The 22,527-nt window shown below is 39.6% G+C and overlaps 1 pseudogene; it reads left to right on the forward strand.

Annotated features, from left to right (window-relative positions):
* The first annotated feature begins 206 nt into the window (after positions 1–206).
* Positions 207–15,476, forward strand: LOC150007180 (ADP/ATP translocase 2-like; annotated as a pseudogene).
* The last annotated feature ends 7,051 nt before the right edge of the window (positions 15,477–22,527 follow it).

Here is a 22,527-nt window from a genome sequence, read left to right on the forward strand (position 1 = left end):
GCGATCCCACGCTCCAGATCTTATACACTACGGACCGGGAGGGGGCGGGGAAAGGGGCGGTGTGAAGGGAAGGCGTGGCTGAGCTCCAGAAGAGACCAAAGGGGGCTGCCGAGGAGGCGTGCATGGACGTGGTTAGGGCGGAGTCAAAGGGACAGAGCTCAACCATGGGGGGGAGGGTAAGATGCGGGGGAGTTGGGGGGTCAGCCATGCTGTAAGCAAATGAGACATGTAGAAGTTCGTTTTTTCTCTTCTCCCAAGAGGTCAACTCCGATTTGGGGAAGAAAGTTATTTGAATTGATGAAGAACCCACCAGATTATTTTTTAGGTTAGAGGGCTTCACACAAAAGCAGGGTGAGGATAGAGGGGTATGGCAAGAAAAAATACGAACTTGGCAATCGGATGAAACATATGTTCAGTTCTAGTCTCCACCAATTACTGACGGTGAGATATTGCGCAAGTTATTTCCATACCTGTACAAAATTATATTCTGTCTTTTATGTATGTTATAAGAGTGTGCACAATGAAGAGGTGCATAGAGTTAATGCTCAATAAATGACCTGGTTATTAAGAAGAGTCAGTTGTCTACAAGTTTTTAGACACGTGTATATATTACAAGCATTTGTGTATTCTCTAAGTTAACTATTTGATGACATACATTTTTTGGATGACACAGACATGACTGATTGAAACAAAAGGAGCTTTGTTAATATCTCCAGATGGATCATTTGAAGGAAACACCTCCAAAAGTATATACTCAGTCCAAGCCTAAGAGCCATCCATTAAATAATTAAAATGATGTTCATGTGAGCTTAACCACAGGGGTAGAAGCTAAGAAACAGCTGAGGTTGGCCCTATCTTGTCAGGAAAGGGAAGATATGAGGCACCTTGCTGCAAAGTAATTGTTCAATAGATATGTGTTGACAGAGCAATGACAAGACAGATCAGTGGAAAAGTGACAGGAACTAGAGCATACATGTACTGAGACCAGAAAATGTGTACTTACTGTGCCCACTTCCATCACACTACAAAGTTAAAATTTAGTAAGCACTTATTAACTGCTGAATGGATATATAATGGTAGGAGTCTCTTCTTCCACACTCTTCATATTGGACATGTCTATCTCAGGGCCTGGGGACATGGATTCCCAAAATCTGGCTGTAATTTCCCCGGCAGGGTCTGTGTATGCACTGAAGATGGAGTGTGGTGGTGTTTGAAGCTCAGGGGGTGATGTTTCACTCCCAGTGCAAAGCCAGGATAGAAACCAAGCCTCATTCTAATTTGTCTACAGCTGACAACATCCTCAACAACTGCCCCTACTCTTCTTTGTACCCCCCTCCCGCAACCTCTCCAGACCTGTGTGGTCCTGGCTTTCTGTTATTTGTTTCTGCTCGGAATTCTCCACCTAACACATTCCCTGTTCATCCTTCCAGTTGCAGTTACTCCTCCCTGTATTTTGGTTACATTTACACATGCCCCGATTCCTACATTATGATAGAATCATTTTAAAAAAACCTTCACACTAGAGAGTGACTTCCTCTGGAATAGAGATAATTTATACCTTTGTATCTTTAATTCTAGAAAAGTGCTTGCATAAATGTTTGCTTCCCATGGAAGGCAGTTAAGTGTGGGGGCTTGGGTGGAGACAGTGTTGGTCATTGTTCCAAATACAGGTGAAGCATCCAAAGGGTCATTTTGTTATTCTCATAATTTCACTGCATATTTGCATAGACCTGCATTGTTCAACACAATAGCCATTCAACACATATGGCTACAGAGTGAAATGTGGCTAATTTGGTTGAGAAACTGAATTTTAGTTTTATTTAAATCCATTTAAGTATAAATTTCAAAATTGGTATCCCATTTGGTTACTGGAAAGCTTTTAAGTAAATTTGGAACAGTTCGGGAATGTGAATCCACTTTTTCATCTGTTAATTTTATGAACTTTAAACACAGATCAAGTATTTCCAATGAAAATTTAGTGGCCTGGGAGATGCACTGTGGGTGTAATACATACATCCAATTCAAAGACAGTACAAAAAAAAAGAATGTAAATATCTCAGTAATAATTTCATATTGATTATGTTGCTATACTCTTATTTTAAGTTAAGATAGTACTTAAATTAATTCACCTGCTTCTTTTTAGTGTTTAAAGGTGGCTAATGGGAAATTTTTAGATTACATATGTGGCTTGCATTCCAGTTAATTAGAACAGTGCAGGTGTAGGCATTTACACTTTACAAAGCACACACTTTCCCCCTACACCTGCTTCATTTCCTCACAATACTGTGCAGCTGGTCTCTTGGAAAAGTATCAGTTTCGCTTTAATAAAGGAAACAGAGACGGGGCGGGTAGTGGGGTCAGGAAGAAACTAAGTTCTAGTCTAGCCAGAGCTATACATGATATTGAATGTAGTGAGTTAATGCTATAATTTGTGTCACTAAGTCTCAGATTACGGTTAATACTCAGAGAAGGGTGCCTCTCCCACCCTGCCCCCAAATTCCAAACCAGCTCTTGGGCTCTGGACAATCCTAAATTGGGTACAGCGTGGTAACATCACCTGGCAGTTATGTCAAATTTAAACCATAACTTCTCCAATGCCTTTGCCACTTACTGTTACAAGGAGTAACCTACTACAGACCAACGAAAGTCATACTCAACAACAGTCATTTCCCTCTATTTGACAGTCTTTTGCATTTTTAGGTTTATTTCTCGATTTCATTCTGTAGAGTGCAACCAGAACTGGGTTTGGACTTCCGGGAGTGAGTTTTCAGGAGACAGCCCGGACAGATAGTTTAGGACTTTAACGATCATTAAAGATAAAAGAAGGAGTGCATATTTTGCGGAATCAGCTCTTTTCCCAGGCCTTACCCAAAGTGGGTTCTTGGGTCATTTCTTCTGACGAAAAAAAGCAAGACTCCCTTCGCCGGAACCACGCCCTGACAGTGGTGGTTCAGAAAGCGCCTCCTGGGCTCCTAGCACCCAGGGCAGCGGCCCGGAAAACCCGGACCATGGAGCAGGGCGGCTGGGTACTCGGTGCAACCGCGCAGCCGAGCTGAGCATGCTCGGAGAACTAGTCGGTCGCGGGAGGAAGCGCTGCCGGCCGCGGGCGCTGCACGCCTCGCTGTTGTTGTGGTAAAGCCCTTGCCACGTGACTCACCGGGCCCGCCTCCTGGCGCAGCGCGGCACCGCCTCCTCGTGACTCAGCACTTCGTACTGGCTCCGTGCTAGAGGTCAATCCCAGAAGGGTTACTCGGGGCAAAGTTGCAGTTCGTCAATTTTAACCCGGGCTGCTGCGGCTGCTGGTGCAGCAGCCATTTGACTTGTCTGTTTTCGGATCTCCTGGCAAAGAGGAAAAAATACAACACTTCTCTATAGTCACGCCGTTCCCAGTTTCCCCTGAGTCAGCGGTTTCGCGGAGAGCGTGGAGCTGGCGGAACAGAAATTAAGGAAAGCGAACGGGGTGTGCCTAGGGGTCTGTGAGGGAGGAACTTGTAGGTTCAAGTCACTTGTCACTTGCACCAGACCATACTGCTGTCTTTGGACTCAGCATCCCCCAAGATGGTTTCTAGTTGTCTCAATAACTTGCTCTTTATGGAGTACCTATTTTATGCCAAGCACTCTAATCTGGAATCCAAAGAACCGTCCTTGTTGACCTGTTTTATAGATGAGGCAACTGAATCCAGTACTGTAGTCCCCACTTATCCGTGGAAGATACATTCCAAGACCCCCAGTGGATGCCTGAAAGCACAGATAGTACCGAACCCTTTATTTAGTGTTTTGGTTACATTTGTACGTGCCCCTATTCCTACATTATGAAAGAATCATTAAAAAAATAACTCCACACTAGAGAGTGACTTTCTCAGGAATACAGATGATTTATGCCTTTGTATCTTTAATTCTAGAAAAGTACTTTGCATAAATGTTTGCTTCCTGTGGAAGGCAGGTAAGTGGGGGCTGGGGTGGAGACAGTGTTGGTGTTTTTTGCTACACATACATATTTACAGTAAAATTTAAACTACTCTTGTGCTTTGGGGTCATTATTAAGTAAAGTTTACTTGAATGTAAGCACTCGCGGTAGTTGAACTGATAACCAAGATGGCTACTAAATGGCTAGGGCAGGTAAGGTACACAAGGTGAATGAATACTGCAGACAAACAGATGATTCAGATCTGGAGGGGGACGGCAGGAGGTTTCATCATACTACTCAGAACGCGCACAGTTTAAAACTTACAAATTATTTCTGCAATTTTCCATTTAATATTTTCGGGCTGCAGCTGGCACTGGTAACTGAAACCGTAAAGGGAAAATCAAAACCCTGGATAAGGGGAGAACTCCTTTAATTGTAAATAACAGGTAGTGGCTATGGGGAGATTTGAACTCCAGAGTGACTTCAAAGCCTGTGCCTTTTCTACTAAACTTCACAGATTGGGTGAGGCTGAGGCCTTCTTCTGTGGGACTCTTCCTGATTTTTGTTACCACCTCCACAGAGCCCGCCATCTCTTCTGACACACCTGTTTACCCCAAAGACCTCTGGTCTGCCAGTGAAATAAGCTTAAGACTTACTTTTGATTTTCCTTAATTGGTAGGAATAAACGTAGTTATTTCTTAACTTCAGTGTACATGGTACAATGTGCAAAAGATGTAGAAAGGATTTCTCCCTACAATTGCATGATACTTGGAATATGATTTGATTATATTGAACAAGGCCCTCAGGAGCTTATGATAGAAGAGCAGTAGCCATAAGACATTGGGGTCTTCACCCTAGCTCAGAGGGTAACCTGCTTTGTAAATTTAAGTAAAGTTGTGTTTATACTCAGGGATCCCTCTCTCTTCAAATGAGAGTCTAGAATGAAATGATTATTCCCTTCCAACCTAAACATTCTCTGATGTCAATACTACTAAATTAGCTGAAAAAAGTGCAGATCTTTTTGTATTGTGCAGTATTTTTGACATAAGCTTCTGAGATGCACCATTCCCATTTTAGGTAAGTAAATAAATAAGAAATATCTTTTAATTTGGTTTTTAAAGTCAACTTTTAGCTTCTATGGATTTTGAAAAATATAAATATGCTCATTTTCATGTAGAGTTACAAAAAGTCTGCTCAGTTAACTGAAGACCTTCAGTACGATAGGGAAGCTTCAGTGAATAGAGAAGATGGATAGGAGTAAATGGGGGGTAAAATTAAAGATGTGGGAATGAGAAAGATGCCTTTAGAGTAAGGTGTCTCAGGAGACATAATTTGGTGGGATCCAGAACACATGTGAAGTGGTGAGCTTTGTTTTGTAACAGTATAATTGTTTTCTTGTCAGCTGCTATGGAAGAAAGAAAGTGTGCTAAGATCAGTGTAGTTGGATGAAAAAGGTGATAACTGAGTCAGTAGAATCAATTTTTTCACTGGAGTATGACTAAAGAAACACAACTTTTTATAATGGACTTTACAAAACATGCACAATAACAGAGAAAACATAGTACATAGTATAATGTACCTGTTACCCATCTTCAGAATCACTATATGGCTAATCCTGTTTCAGCTATTCACCCTCTTCTGTTAGTTTACAGCAAGTCTCACTGGATTGTGCTCTCAGGTGGTTTAGCTTGAAGTGAGGGCTGAAGAAAGAAAGAGGAACATGAAAGACATTTTGAACAACTGGTATGAGGGAAAATCCAGAAAGATGGAAAGGAGTGAACAATAGGCTAATCCTTTTCACTCCTTTTTAGTATCATTTAGTAATATCATTCACTAAAAAAAATGAAAATTCTCTGACTGGAGATATCTCTCAAGTACACAGCAAAGCCCTTTTTTCTGTCCAGGAAAGCCAAATACAACTTTGGAGAGAGATCATGAACCATTTTCACATGCAGGGAACTAATCGCTGTTCACACAACCCTCAGTAAGGTCAGGGGCATAGTCCTGTAGTTGCTGGCAAGTGTAATGGGGAAATTCAGTAGATTTTCTGAGTCATGATTAGATTGCAATAATAATGGCAAGAGCTAAAACCTTGAATATGAGAATATGTCCTTGGAGGTAAGATTATTATTGAAGTTAGATTTAGGCACTATCTTTTTGTTTTCATTATGCAGAACAAATAACTAAGAAATCTTGTACAGATGACTTTTAATATTTAATAACATGGATTAAATATGTCAATAAATTAGCTATGCAATTTATACCAATGTTGATCTGGGCTACCAAAGACTGGAAGTTTGAACAATATATAAATATCCATAATTATATAACTAAGGTGATTCTCTGCCAGTTGGATTAAATTTCTGCTTGATTATTTAACAGATACTTACTAGGTACCCACTCTGTGTCCAGTTCTTGGTGCCAGGGATACTGGGTGAATGGGAAGGGCAACACTGCTGTTCCCATGGAGCTTTCCTTCTAGAGGGTGAAGGCAGACAATAAACAAGGAAATACACTCGATCATTTTTGATGCCCTTTTGAAGAAAGTATTGTTATTGTGGTGATTTACATGTCCCAGACTGTCTTCTAGTTAGTTCTAATGATTTAGCTCCCAGTGCTGGGATTTTACAGGCCGAAAAAGCTGCCAGCTCCAGAAAACTTTCCTTTGCTCCAGCTGGGAATGTAATCTGTTAAAGTAGAGAGAAAAAATTTCCCCCTTTTCCTTCAGGTAGGGCATATAGCTTCCTTCCTAAATTCCTTCAAAATGAGGTAACTATTCTGAAAGGTTATTGAAAAACAAATGTTTTAGTTACCTTTGACTGTCCCTAGTTTCTGTTATAAATCAATAGATGCTTAGAAAGATAATATGTAAACAATTTCTAAATCCTTAAGGATTTATGAGAGAGTTATAGTAGGGTTTATTCAGAAAGCCAAAATGTGTCAAAATTATCAAATATTTGATTTGATATTTTAAGTCTGTTGATTAAATTGACTTATGTTGTTACATGGGTCAGATTTTTATTTTTATTTTCACCATTTACTTGGGATGAAAACAATGATTAATGGCATGCTTTTGCTAATATTACACTATAATATTCGGTAGGCAGACCATATTGCTTTAAAGTTCCTAGCACAGGGTTGTGGAAGGCATCTACAATGTAAAACAAGAGAGAAAAAGTACAAATAGTTTTGTCTGTCAGAAATTTGGTTCATTTGATAATGTCAAATTTGAAATAAATTACTAATTTAACCATTATTAATTATATTACACCCAAGGGTGCTTATACATCCCATTTTATTCCCTTTAAAAGAAAACAACAAGTCTTGCTTGAAGACAGAACCCTCAACAAGAGTTTTTTCTCTTTTATCCATTTTTGTGTTTTCTAGCTGTGAAAGGAGATTCAGGATCATCACATTTTAACTAAACTAATAGGCTTAGAGTTTTCCAAGTTTTAGTTTTCAAGTTACGTCTAGTTTATACAGTTTTAGGCCTGTTTTATAGTCAGATGATTACATGGTAGTTTATTTAAAAAGCAAAGGAAATGCCAGCGTAAGCCTGAAAATATTTACTTCAACAGCTCAATTCAGGTAACGTGTTGTTGCATGATTAATGAAAGCTGGGTTTCTTTTAACTGTACTTGGAAGGAACACTGTTGAAATAATAAAATAAATAATAAGAAACAATGGCTATTACGATTTGTTTTCTCTGAGGCTTGTAGTTTAGTAATCAAATTACTATTGCATTCCAGAGTCCCAGAGGAAGGACGCAAAAGCTGGTGTAAATTATGGGGAGTTACCAGAAAGAGGTAGAGAGAAAGAAAGAATAGAGGGATGAACATAAGAAGAAAGGGAGAAAAGGGAAAGGAAGGGAAGAAAATAGTGATAGCATGGATTAGTGTCTTTGATTTCCTGCTTACTAGCTTATTAATTAACTCATTCATCTTTTCCTTCAAATATTAGTGTGCTAGTGATAGAACTATGGGCCAACAAATAAACCTCTTAGCCTGAGTTCTGGGGTTGGGGCCATATTAAGAAAAAAAGTAAGGAAACAAACCTGGAAATGATAATAATTGCAGCTTTGTCTTACAGTTATTGTGAGGGTTAAACACCAGAACATATATGAAAGTGCTTTGAAAAAATTCTCTACAGAAGAAAATTCTCTGTAAGTATTATCGATAAAAGGCACAGGCCCATTTACCATCTTACTTCTAAAACCATGTCTGATGCATTTTAGGGGGCCTCCAAGTGGGGCTCAGGCCCTGGAGCACAGAGTAAGAATGAACATCCCATATCTTGTGAGAAAGCTTGCAGAGTGTTTCAGTACTGGAGCTGAGTGTATGAGGATACAGTAAGAGCAGAATGTTATTTCTCTTTGATTAGTGCTTATGGAAAAATTTTAAAAAGCTATAGTTTTGTATACTTAAGATATGCTATCTTGTTGTTCGGGAAGAAATTGGGTAAATGATTCATCCTACAAGACAGGAAAGATCAAGGAGGTTGATTCATCTAATTCAAGGTCATGATCAAATAATTATGAAGAATTGAGTTCCATTAGTTGAGGCCAGGATGTGTCTCTCTCATTGTGTTCAAACTCATACATCCTCTTTCAGTTCTACCAACACCCATATGAAGTGGGCAATAATATCTCCATTTAGCAGGTGAAAAAAAGCAAACTTTGGAAGATTTAAGCATATTTTATAAAGTTATATCTAATGAAAGGCACAATCCCAGTTCAAATATAGGTATTCACCTCCTTGCTTTGCAGGCGTCACTCTGCCGTCTGCTCCTCCCCAGCTCCATAGAGGAACAAAGGCACTGGGCCCAGGGCTCTCCTGCAAAGTCAGCTGTTGGCTCTGGGGACGTTGGGGTCAGTGGCCCTTCTTTCCCCATCCCCTCTCTATTTCCTGTAGCATTTCTAGGGAGGGTTGGTGCTCCTCACCCCTCCTAGTGGTGGCAGTGGCATTGTCATGGAGAACAGCTCTTGGTTTAGTTATATCCGGTTATCTCCTGCTTCTCAGTCATGTTCTCTTAGGTGCAGTAGTCAGTGAATATTTTGCAGGGGTTATAGCATAGTTTGGCCATCGGTCTGTGCTAGACTCTTCTGTTTCATTCATTTTAATTTCCTTTGATTCCCACTTCTGATCTCATCCCCACTCCCACCAATCACAACCATTCTAATGCACTTGATGTTTATACTTTTGGTAGTATATAAATACTATTGTGTGCATATTTTTGACTCTACCCTTTATTATGAACTATGCATCACCTATTTGTAATTATTGTAAATTTATGTCTAATCTGGCTTTATCTGTAGCACAACTTACTTAGTAGTCCCTCTCCTGAGGGTATTTTGAAACAAATCACAGACATCATATTGTTTCTTTTGTAAATATTTCAGTATAAATCATTTAAGGATAAAAACTTTTTAGAGGAAATATAACATTAAGGCTATTTTTTAAAAAGTAGTGCCAATTTCTTGATTATTTCTTAAATAAGTGTTGTTCCTGTTTCCCAAATATTTCTGCGGAATATTAGAAGAGATTGAAATTATTATTCTATAAATTTGGAAGAAGAGTCCTGTAGAGCTGAATTGAAACCTCTGAGTATTCCATTATATAAATATACTGCAATATGTTTATTTGTTCATCTCTTACCGGACATTTGGATTGCTTCCATTAGGGCTATTACGAATAAATTTGCTATAAACATTCATGTTTAAGTAAAGTATATGAACATAAACTTTCTTTTTCCTTAAATAATACATTACAGGGGAATGCCAAGTTAAGCGTATGGTAGTGTATGCTTAGCTTTTTAAGAAACTGCAAAACTGTTTTTCAAAGTTGTTGAACCACCTCACATTCCAACCAGCAGTAATGAGAGTTTCAGTTCCTCTACATCCTTGGCAACATTTGGTATGGTTCGTGCGTGGAGGTATTTCATTATGGTTTAATTTGCATTTCCCTGATAACTAATTGTGTTGGGCATCTTCTCATGTGCTTATTTGCCATCTATATACCTTCTTTGGTGAAATATCTCCTCAAGAAAGGCCATATTTTAGGCCATAAGACAAGTCTCAATAAATTTAAAAGGATTCAAGTCATACAAAGTATATTTTTAGACCACATGGAATTAAATTAGAAATCGATAACAGGATAATATCTGGAAAATCCCCAAATATTTGGCAGTGTTGCTGTTAAGAAATCTGATGCCAATCTGATTCTTGTACTTTTGTAGAAAGCTCTTATAATTTTCTCTTTTTCTTTGATGTGCTTAAATTTCCCATTGCTGTATCTGAGTTCTTAAGCTCTCTTATTTGGCACACAATTCTTTCCATCTAAGTTCTTTCATCTTTCTTTAGTTCAGGAATATTTATTTTTATTATTTTCTTAAATATTTTTCTCTCCTTTTGGGTTCCTATTTTTGATATGTTAGCATGTCTACTTTTATCCTCCATGCCACTTAACTTTTTATTTCTATATTTATCTCTTCCACCTTCTTTTCTGCCTTTTGGGGGATTTTCTCAGTCTCCTCTTTTAGTTCTGCAATTTATTCCTTGGCTTTATTCAGCTTGCTGTTTATTCTGTCTACTCTCTTTCAAGTGGTATTATTTTTATTTTAATCTTCCATTTGTCTCTTTTTAATTATTTACTTGTATCATATTACCAATATTTGCTGACATGGTAAGTTGTGTTTATTTTAAATTCTTAATCTGTTTATTCCAATATTTCTGCTCAATATGATGTATGTTGTTTAGTTTGTGGTTTTCCTTCTATAGCTGTTCAAACCTCAGGTACTTTAGGCTGTAGGTTAATGTTCCCTTAGAGTTATCGGGTACCAGGATGAGATACCAAGGCTCAGGCCCTAGCTTATGGCTTTCTTGTGATATTAAGAAGAGGTTAGAAGATGAGCCCCAGCACAGACAGTCCTAGACAACAGAGCTACAGTCAACTACCCATTTGTTGCCCCTCCACTAGGCATTCCTCTGATAAGGATTCTACTCTAAATTTTAGAAGGAGAAGATAGTTATCTCATGTGATGCACCATCCCTTATCCAGGCTTGGTGAGAAGGATTGAAGAGGTGAGTGCTCAGGGCAACTCGTCAACTTCCCCCACATTATGTGGGCTGTTGCTACCTTCTGACTCACAGTGGTTATGGAACAGGCAGTGATCCAAAGGAAATCTTCAAAGAGAAGCAGAGCAGAATCTTAACAACATTCTCTTTACCTGTTACTCCACCTCTGCATGTCTCTCCATGCAAAGTTTTTGATGGCCTTCAGTCTTTTCAAGAACTTCTCAGTTTTTAAAATAAATGTATTCCTTCTTCTTCTAGTTTCTCCAGAGCTGATTCCCTGGGGCCCGTGCCTGGTAAACATTTTGTACTTCATGGGGGAGCAGTGGTGGACAGGTTACTGAGAGCCTTTGGGTTATGCTGTGAGAGGATTAATTTTGCGGCAGAGAGCAATAAAAGGAGGAAGGAAACACAATTACTAGTCTAGGTAGGCAGTAAAGAAGATATGAACTAATGGTTTGTATGTTGAAGTGAGAAGATTTTATTTCTATATAAATGATTTGTTAGTTGAGCCCAACCTTGAAGAAGCAACTGTTTTATTTTCTATTTTTTTCTGAATATGTTTACTCTTAGCTTTTTTTCTTTTTTTTTGAGCAAATTACAAACCAAGCACTAGCAGAAAGTAGACATGTGAAAAAGAAAGCTAAATGAGGCCAATTGGAGAGCAAATTGTTATTATTTAAAACTTATGGACCACCCTGAATACTCTAAGTTCCATTTAAGAAAATACAGAAATATGATCCCATCCATTTACAGCTAACATTTTCAGGAAATATATACCACATTTCTCTGCGTGTTTTATTTCATATAGCACTGATATTTACACTTGTTTTGCTTGAGGAATTCCCTCAATTTGTTTGAGAGTGGTTTCCTTTTTCTTTTTGTAAAAATAAAGACTATGAACAAATGTTATTGTATATATTCATAATTTAGTTGGTAACTAAAACAGTATCTTTATCCTATGATTCTTCATAAAGCAGGCTAGATGGAGTGTTTTTGACCCCTTGCAACTGTTCAGTGTGTTTGGCCCTCCACTCAATAGTGACTGGTTGGGGTCTATTTTTATTTTAGACTAAAATTTAAAAAAAAATGAGTTTGAGCTGTAACATGCTGGATTGATGTTAACTGTAAACATATGAAGAATGTTCAGTCTTAAGACAATTTTTTTTTGACTATCAAGCTGCCAAAAATTACATGTAAAAAGATTTTGGCAGTAAGAATTCTCATAAAATACGGATGGAAATATAACTTCTGCTGACCATGAAGGATACTTATAGACACAGCTATTTCAGCCTCTGTGTAGCAGGTGAGCCCCACCCCAGTATATCCCATGTACCGCTGGCTCTAAAACTTCAGCATGCATCAGAGTAACCCAGGGAGCTTGTTAAAACACGATTATTGGGGTACACCCCCAGATTTCTGACCCAATAAGTCTGGGGGAAATGGCTGAGAATTTGTGTTTCTAACAAATTCCCAAAGGACACTGATAGTCCAGGACAGACTTTAAGAACCACTGCCATATATCAATTGTTCTCAACCCTGGGTGTACCTAGGGATCTTAAAAAGAATGCCATTGCCAAAATCTACTGGAGGAGCCACATACTAAACCTGACAAGCTTAGGGGTGGCATGTGTGGTGGACTTACAAATTCAGAGACTGAAAGTAACCACGAAAGATGGTCTGAAATTAAAATTTTCTAACTAAAAGAAGTTCATGGTGGGTAGTCATGTCCTAGGCTGCTATTTTTTCCTTACAAAGGCCAATCTTTGCCTTAACTGAACCTCTCTGTTGTCTTTTTATTTTTTTCCCCCCATCTACAGTAACATACCTGATAACAGTAACTTTGGAATATCAAAGTAATTTCCTTTTGGGGGGCCCCTCAAAGCACAACCACTGTTACAGAAACAGGGGAGTCCAAAAATCCTTGGAGTTTGCGGCTGGGGGATGGGGAGAAGGAAGCAGCTTTCAGAATGCCTTCACACGCCTGAGGCTGGTGGCTGGTGTCTTTCATTATGCAAAATTGCTTGGATGCTTCCAAGGCCTCAGGTGGATGGGAGGAGTCTTGAACCAGGGGATGGTATGGAAAGCACACAGAGCCTAGTGGGGTTCTGTGAATGGTCAGAACTGTTGGCAACACCCACTGCGTCAGAGGACACAGTCAAGGATATATAGGCAGCTGCGAACACCTGGGGGGGGGGGGTGGCGCGCTCTGGGGCTGTCTCCCTCGCTGGCGGGTGTTCGAAGGGGTGCTGTGGAGGAAAGGAGGTCCACGCGGTTTACAGAAAGAAGACAGTTTGCAAGGAGGCTGAGAATTCCGGTGGTTTTGTATTGAGAGCTGAAGGGCACCACAGCACAGAAAGGATCTCCCCAATCAGATTGAATGATTGGCAGCCGCTGGTAAAGCTGAACTGTGTTTGGGAAGTAGGGAAACGGTGTTTTTGACCTTCCTAAAACTGGCTCGGTTTGGTAGGGGGAAGGCAAGGATATGTGTAACTGTTAAATAAACAATTTTCTTTTCACTCAACTAAAGTATTAAGAGTTGTAACTCTGGCGGCGGCGGGCAATCGGACCCCTAACTAAAGAGCCCGTGGGTTTCTTTTCAATTGGAGCAGTCCACCACACCAAAGACCACAGGTCTCCTCATTGTTATTATTATCATGTTAATTGTTAACAGTTAACTATCTTTACCCACCTATGTAAAAGACGTATGTATCTTTCTCACTTTTCATCCAATCCCAGATATTTCTCCTGCTCTTTACTTTGCTTACTCCCACTTCCCTAATCTATTACCAGTGAATTTCATGTAATCACCTTATGCCTCCTTCTTTGATTAAAATGTATAAAATAAGGTGCAAAATTGCCATTATCTGGGGCACTTTTTCAGTCTGTTGAGATTTTTCTTCCCAGCAGTTGTCACTTTTGCTCAAATAAACTTATAAAAATTCTTACAGATTTGGATGTTTCTTACACTGACATCACAATGATTCTAACTGATTAGGAATGGGGTCTGAATATATGTATTTTATAAAACTCTTCAGGAGCTAGAGCCCCAGAGTCCCAGCTGGTTACAAACCTAGTCCTGCGTTCTCCCACTCCTTCTTTCCTTTCAGCATAATAGATGCCGCTGTGACCTTTGTCAAGGACTTCCTGGCAGGTGGAGTGGCCGCATCCATCTCCAAGACAGCGGTAGTGCCCATTGAGAGAGTCAAGCTGCTGCTGCAGGTGCAACATGCCAGCAAGCAAATCACTGCAGTTAAGCAATACAAGGGCATTATAGTTTGTATCCCCAAGGAGCAAGGAGTCCTGTCCTGTTGTGGTAACCTGGCCAATGTCATCACATACTTCCCAACACAGGCTCTCAACTTTGCCTTCAAAGATAAATACAAGCACACCTTGCTGGGTGATATGGACAAGAGAACCCAGTTCTGCCACTACTTTGCAGGAAATCTGGCATCAGGTGGTGCTGCTGGGGGCCACCTCTTTGTGTTCTGTGTATCCTCTTGATTTTTTCCATACCTATCTGGCAGCTGCTGTAGGCAAAGCTGGAGCTGAAAGGGAATTCATCATCATCTACTTCACTGCCTGAGGCAGAGGTGCCTCCAATGCCCCAGCTCGGTTGGAAACTACTCTGTCCAGCAGAGGCTCCATGACCATGGTGGAACAAATTTACCCAGGACATTTTATTATGTCTCGAGGAAGGAAGGTGGCTGCTCTCTCTAGGGGAGAACAGCAATTAGACCTCCTTTCCTCATGCCTTTTATTGAGGAGGATATACAAGGGTGATACAAAGTCAAAATTCATGAATCAATAGCTTTTAGGTGTTTGGATTACAGTTGACAGTAACAGATTACATGTACTAGTACAGAGGGCACAGTGACCAGTCTGTGTCAGGGTCTATCAAACATCTTGGCATTAGGTGCAAGGTTGCATACATTCCTTGCTAGAGATTTTTTTATGTTATGTTAAAGATAAGGAAAGCAGAGCAAGTTCTAAAGCATAATAAGCATTTTTTAAATCCAATATTCATGGAAACCCTCTGAGTGGTTTTCGGTTATGTTCCACACACAGCCTATGTTGAGACTTAAAGACAAGCACAGCCGCAATGCCAGCGGCAGGTCATGGCAGCCGGGGCTACAATTCCCTAAACCACAAGGAGTGTTCTCTACAACTGCCTACTTCAGTATCTATGACACTGCAAAGGGAATGGTTCCAGATCCCAAGAATACTCACATCTTCATCAGCTGGATGACTGCACAGTATGTCACAGCAGTGGTTGGGATGACTTCCTATCCATTTGACACTGTTTGTCACCACATCATGATGCAGTCAGGGCACAAAGGAACTGATATTATGTACACAGGCATTCTCGACTGCTGGAGGAAAATTGCTCATGATGAAGGAAGCAAAGTGTTTTTCAAAGGTGCATGGTCCAATGTTCTTAGAGGCAGGGGTGATGCTTTCGTGCTTGTCTTATATGGTGAAATCAAGAAGTTCACATAAATTATTTTGTAGCCTTCCCTCCCCACCCCAGTTAGTTCCATGAATAGGTATGTTGTGTTATGTAATATATCTTGAGCATTCTTCACAGACTGTTGTTAGCTATTTATCAGTGGCAACTATTTACTGGTTGAAATGGGAAGAAATAATGCCCATCTGTCCAGTTTTCTCCTAAAGCCATTTCCATGGTGATGGTGGGATTCAATCATATTATTTATTTCAGTCATTCCTGATAAACAACATATTCGAAGAAATAAAAAATATCTGACATATTTTTTTAAAACTCTTCAGGAGATTCTATGGTGCCCTTAAGGTTGAGAACCATAGCCATATACTCATTCTCCACCCATCATCCAGAGGAGATAATATAGTTGCTGTTCCCCTTCCATTCAAGCCTTCAGCATTAATGTATTATCAAGATATTTGTATTTAATTTGGTATGCCCATTGGTCTTGGTCACCACCAAAATGTGTCATTAATTACTTCTTCCTTACTCCTAATCGTTTCCCATGATTTCTCTCCTCTGACCCAATCTCTCCTCCTTTTTCTCTCCTCTCCCTCATCCTGATAGGGGAACTCAAGAGTTAAAGACTTTAGCCTAGTTGATAGGCTTAAGTGATTAATGCTGGTGGAAAGCTGTTATTCCAGGAATAATGTCATGTGTGACCTACATGATTCCAGGAGGTTGACAAACAATTCAACCTTTGTGTCCTAGGGGATCTGCAACCAATGGAGATGGTATCTGAGTTGTTGATCAACTGATAAAGAAGTACTAGGAAAACTGCGACTTTTATCAGATTAACCTTTTTCCCAAACCCCTTACCGACCTTTTCTTCTCCTTATAAAAAGTCAGCTTGAGATGAGATGTTAAGATGGTTTTTGAGGGTATGTAACCTGCTGTCTTCTCAGATCACCAGAATCTGAATAAGGCATCTAAAGATTCAATCCTTGTCCCTACTTATTAGTTTTGGTAGTGACAGGCAGCATGGATGCCAACTTTTCTGGTTTCAATCCCTCTCTCATCTTCTCATTGCTTCTTTTAGAGTTCTTCACTAAGTTATCAACAATCTTATGTATACTTTCAGCCTTTCTACCCTTTTCTCCTTTCATCTCTTTGTCCTACCTGAAGCTTGGTTTGTTTCTGAAGACAGTGCTTTCCTTCAGCCATTTCAAATGCAAGGCTGAAATTTTCCCACATTCCCTGGCTGTTAGAATCTAGAGCCAGTTTTCAGTCCTCTTCCCATCTCCCTGAAGCTTCCAGACATTCACTCTTATGTAAAGGTCCTGTGTCTTTGAGGTTAATGCTGTCTGGTTTTGTATGTACCTTCTTCTCCATATATTGTTGTTGTCCACCAACCACCTCATCTCTTCATTTATTCACTAAAGTTTTTTATACATTCTATTTATTTATTTTAGAGAAAGAGAGGAAGTGAGAGACAGAGACACACACACACACACACACACACAGAGAGACATTGATTTGTTGTTCTAGTTATTTATGCATTTATTGATTGTTTCTTGTATGTGCCCTGACTGAAAATTTAACCCACAAGCTTGGCATACTGGGAGGATGCTCTAACCAACTGAGTTACCTGGCCAGGACCTTCACTAAAGTTTTGAATCCAGAAGGGTAGGTAAGGGGATTAGAAAAAATGTTAATCAGATAAGAGTGGCTGTTTTGCAGTGATTATTTGGTGTTATTTTTTTATCTGCAGGTCAACAATTCTTGATCTGCATCATTGGTGTTTCCTCCCTGGAACACAAGGGCTCAGATACCATCTCCATCAATGGCTTGCAGACCCCTGGGAGCACAAAGGTTGAATTGCTTGTCGACCTCCTGGAGTCACATAGGTCTTGTATTCCAGTTCTTGAAATAATAGTTTTCCACAGGCATTAATCACTTAGGTCTATCAACTATAACTACAGTTAAAATCTTTAACTTTTGAGTTTCCCTTTCAGTGTGAGGACCTGGCTCCCAGATAGTCATGTTTAATTGTGAACAGGTTTCAGATGTCTTCAGGGTAGGTTACGTGCCTTACTCAAGAAATCAATTTCCTATCAAAGCATGATTGACAACATGATTCTGAAACATGTATCAAGAATCTTAAAAATATTTACACCCTTTGACGTTTTGATGGGTAGAAGGAACACAGGATGGGAAGGCAAGGACCCATGATGATTTCTTCCATCTTTTCACTTCTTCATTAGTGATGTGTGGAAAGAAAAATGTCTTCCCATGTTCTCATTAGGCACAGAACAATGCACAGTGATTCTGAAATTTAATTCTCCCCAGAGTGTAGTTCCCATTGGGAGCAGGATTAGGAATACTGGGAGAAGAGAGGTTCACATATTTATCTAGGAACACATTTTGGATCAATTTCTTTTTTTACTGTTTCTGTGTCACTGGATCATAGTGTTCTGTTTCCATACATTTTATGCATGCATAAGGTTTGGGAATAGTTAGGCTGGCATCATGGGAAATGAAAGTAACATGAAGGACATGTTTAAGTCACAACTAATAATGTTTTTAATTAAAAATGTTTATTGATTTTTAGAGAGAGGAAGGTAAAGAAAGAGAAAGAAACACTGACCTGAGAGAAAAACATCAACTGGTTGCCTCCCATATACACGCTGACTAAGGATTGAACCCACAACCCAAGTATGTGCCCTGACTGGGAATCAGACCTCCAGCTTTTTGGTGTACGGGACAATGCTCCAACCAACCGAGACACACAGCCAGGGCTAATAGATTTTTATAGCAACAGTCATGTTCTGGCCCACTGTACAGAAAATGGATGCACAGAAAGATAGGAGATGTAGTGTGGTAGTGGAAAGAGCAAAAGACTAGAACTCAGGATTTTTTTACTTACTAGCCTCATGATTTGGGGCAATTTACTTGTTTTATGTGAGCTTCAGTTTCCTTACCTGCGGAATGGGAATCAGAGTATCTGTTTTACTTTTCTCATAGTCTCATTGTGAGAATGAAATCATTTGATGTGTGTGAAAGTGCTTCAATGATAGTAATGAAACAGGAAAAACCAGTGTTTGTGCTGCCTGTCATCCACCAGACACAATAAGCAGAGACAGGGATTGAATCCTCATGGGCACTTTATTCAGATGGTTGGTGGTCTGAGAAGACAGCAGGTTTGTATACTCTAACAAACTGTCTTAAATTCCATTGTAAACAGGCATGTTTTGAAAAAAAGTATAGTTCATTGATTATGTTGTTACAGTCATCCCAAATTTTTTTCCTTTGCTCCCCTCTGCTCAGTACCCTCCTTCCCTCCAGCAATACCACCCCTCTTAGTTCATGTCCATGGGTTGTGCCTATAAGTTCTTTGGCTTCACCCTTTCCTATATTATTCTTAATTCCCCCCTGTCTATTTTGTACCAATCGATTATGCTTCTTAATTCCTGCACCATTTCCCCATTTCTCCCCCTCCCCCCTCCCAGCTGATAACCCTCCAAATCATCCCCATACCTATGATTCTGTTCCTATTCTGGGTTGCTTAGTTGGATTTTGTTTTTATTTTTTAGATTCAATTGTTGATAGTTATGAATTCAATGTCATTTTAATGTTCATAATTTTGATCTTCTTTTTCTTAAGTAAGTCCCTTTGACATTTCATATAATAATGGCTTGGTGATGATGAACTTCTTTAGCTTTACCTTGTCTGGGAAGCACTTCATCTGCCCTTCCATTCTAAATGATAGCTTTTCTGGATAGAGTAATATTGATTTTAGATCCTTGTTTTTCATCACATTGAATACTTCTTGCCTGCAAAATTTCTTTTGAGAAAACAACTGATAGTCTTACAGGCATCACTTCGTAGGTAACTCTCTGCTTTTCTCTTGCTGCTTTTAAGATTCTCTCTTTATCTTTAACCTTTGCTATTTTAATTATGATGTATCTTGGTGTGGTCCTCCTTGAGTCTAGCTTGTTTGGGACTCTGTGCTTCTTGGACTTGTGTGTCTTTTTCCTTCACCAAATTAGGGAAGTTTTCATTATTTTTTCATTTAAGCTTTCAATTTCTTGCTCTTCCTCTTCTTCTGGCACCTCTATGATTTGGAATTGGTGTGTTTAAAGTTGTCCCAGAGGTTCCTAAGCCTGTCCTTGTTTTTTTCAATTCTTGTTTCCTCATTCTGTACTGGTCAACTGTTTTTTTTCTTCCTTATGTTCCAAGTCATTGATTTGAACCCCAGATTCCTTCCCTTCATCATTGGTTTTGTGTGGATTTTCCTTCATTTTGTTTAGCATAGCCTTCACTTCTTCCCTTATGTGTTTGCCATACTTAAACATATCTGTCAAGCCTGTGAGAATCTTTATCACCAGTGTTTTGAACTCTACATTTGTTAGGTTGCCTTTCTCCTTGTCGCTTAGTTCTCCCACTGGAACCTTGATTTGTTCCCTCTTTTGGGCCATACTTCTCTGTCTCCTCATCTTGACAGGCTCCTGTGTTTGTTTGCCTCTGTGTCTTAGGTAGAGCTATTGCACTGGTTACATTGTAAGGAGCGAAGCCTTAGGTATTGTTAGTACAGGGCGACCCGTTTCACCACGTTGTGGCGCTGTATGTGGGGTATGGGTCTGAGAGGGAACAATGCCGCTTACTCAGCACTTTTCCCTTTTCCAGGCACTTCTCTTGCTTCCGTATGGGACTTGCGCCTCTCTAACTGATGCCCTGGCCATTGTTCTCAGAGTGGGTGGATCTGCAGATGTTCTAGGACAATGTGGGTCCTTTAGACCAGTGAACGCTGCTAAGAGACCAGTAGTTTCTTCCTCTGTCCCATCTGAGCTCAAGGGGAATAATAAGTTAAGTTGACTTAAGAAATCTTTAAGGTTGACAGGTTAGTAATAATACATTGTAATTTTTTTTGTTTGTTTTTCAATTACAGTTGTCCCCTTTTCCCCCAATTTCTCTCCCCCACCCAACCCACTCCCTCTCTAATTTTTTTTAATGATTGGAATAAATTGTAGTTTTTGGAATTAAAAATTGAGTGAAAATGAATAAAATATAATACATTTATTGAATTTACGAAGTACTTTAGATTTTCAAAATATGGTACATAGACAGCATCAAATATTTTACTATCCAAATAAAAACACTTAGACCTTTTCTTCTATAATAATGACTCTTTGCTTTTTAAAATATTGAAAAGTTGGATGTAGGAATGGTTTCAATATTCTACTCTACTATCAAGAATAATCTTTGATATCTTACATTAAAAAAAAGACAAGCAAGTTTTAACATGGTATGTATGACAGTTAGTTGTCTGGAGTATCACAATTTCTGGAAATCTCATTGGTCATGTGTGTTTCACAATCTATCAATTTTATGGTTCCTTTAGCCCTTCAAACACAAAATTCTCATACATAATCTCATTTTTGACAGGAAATGTGAATGTTCCTCCTAAGGAACATATCTCCCAAGACACTCCATAAACATTTATAAATAAATAAGTAAATAAATAAAGAATAGATGACAAGCATGTCAAATGTGGTAGGAAGCTTGAAAATGTTCAGGGCTAAAATGAAGTCACACAAATATAATGGCAAATGCTAAGATTATGGGTGACTGAGAAAGTAGAAACAGAAATTCTATCTTCTGCAAAGTGTGTTTGTTCCTCCCAGCAAGACTTCATTGTTGGTTCCCCATCTCCCAAATTCCCATCAAAAGGATTAAAGAAATAGGGGAAGTTAGCATTGTTCACATGCCAGAAATATCAAGTAAGTTCAGCAGAAGCCCTCAGAGGAAGAAAGGCAATGGGGTGAGCAGTGGGGCCTTAAGTGGCATAGTATTTGGCTTCTCTCCTCTTATGCCTTCTGTAAGCCTAAAGTCTTCACCAACATTCAGATTCCATCCAGAGACCATATTCTCACTCCCCTCTGCAGCTCACCCCTCCTTGTTCTATTGGAAGGCTGTAACTGCTCTCTTCACTGCATTTCACAAAGAGAGGAGGGGAGTGGCTGAGCTGACAGTTAACTCCAATCTGAGAGTTGTAGGTGTGAGCTGGGAGGCTGTGCCTGGGGTTTTAATGCCAGCCTGTGCTTCTCAGGAGATCTGCTAAGGAATGTCCTCTTAGTGGGCTGAGGAAAGCTGAGCAATGTTAGAGGAAAAGAACTAATGCGACCCAGGTGGCCATGGGAAAAAAGTTAAGAAAGCTAGAAGGTTAAGGATGGAGCTCACTTCTTATGAGCATCAAAGGAAAATATGGGTATACAGGAAGCTAGAAAGAAGTATGCTGCAGAAAGGATGGAGGTATAGTCTAAACACAGTAAAATAAATTGCCACTGTGGTCTGAATCAACTCTTTTATATGTTCACTGAGAATTTTCTCTCTTCCCTCCCAAGTTTCCTTCCACATCATTGAGAACCAATACAAAGGAACAGGAGGAAGCATCAGATCAGAGTTCATCTCTAAAAGCCACCATCTATGAGCTTGTGTTTCTTTGGTCCACTGATTTCTGCTAAGGCCTGTGATGATATTGACCAGAGACGATTTTATGGCTCATTATAGAGTACATAAACATACTTCCTTCTACACCATTTTGGGGAGTATATATTTTCTTTTTCTTTGAAGGGAGTCCATCCTCAATTTTTTTTTAGGAACTGTTTCTTGTGATAAAACCCAATAGCCAAAGATCACCAGAAACCAATCAATATTTCAACAAAGTTAGATTTATTTTATTATCTCCCTTGTCTCATCCTTCCTGGATGATTGTACTAAACCAACTGATACCAAAGTTGCATATAGGATTGTGAGGACAATAGAGTCTGTCAGGCTCCCTTACCCTGGATGCCCAGGTGTGGGCTGCTTAGAGATAGTAATTAGATTCGCATGTGTGGCGCACTCACAGTTATATAAGCATTGATGTCATATTTTGGCTAGTAGCCGACTTTGTCTATGCATAGTATAAAAGATGCAGAACCCCCATTGGAGTGTTGTGCAGTAAGCAGGAGTGTTTGTGCAGCAAGCTGCGATGTTCGTGTGGCAAACAGCAGGAACGCAATTGGTGGCCAGCTGGTGGTTCAGCATGGGCCTGCAGCAGAGGACAAG

Source organism: Furipterus horrens, unplaced genomic scaffold (genome assembly GCF_987537825.1).
Source record: "Furipterus horrens unplaced genomic scaffold, mFurHor1.1.pri manual_scaffold_6, whole genome shotgun sequence".
Classification (NCBI taxonomy): domain Eukaryota; kingdom Metazoa; phylum Chordata; class Mammalia; order Chiroptera; family Furipteridae; genus Furipterus; species Furipterus horrens.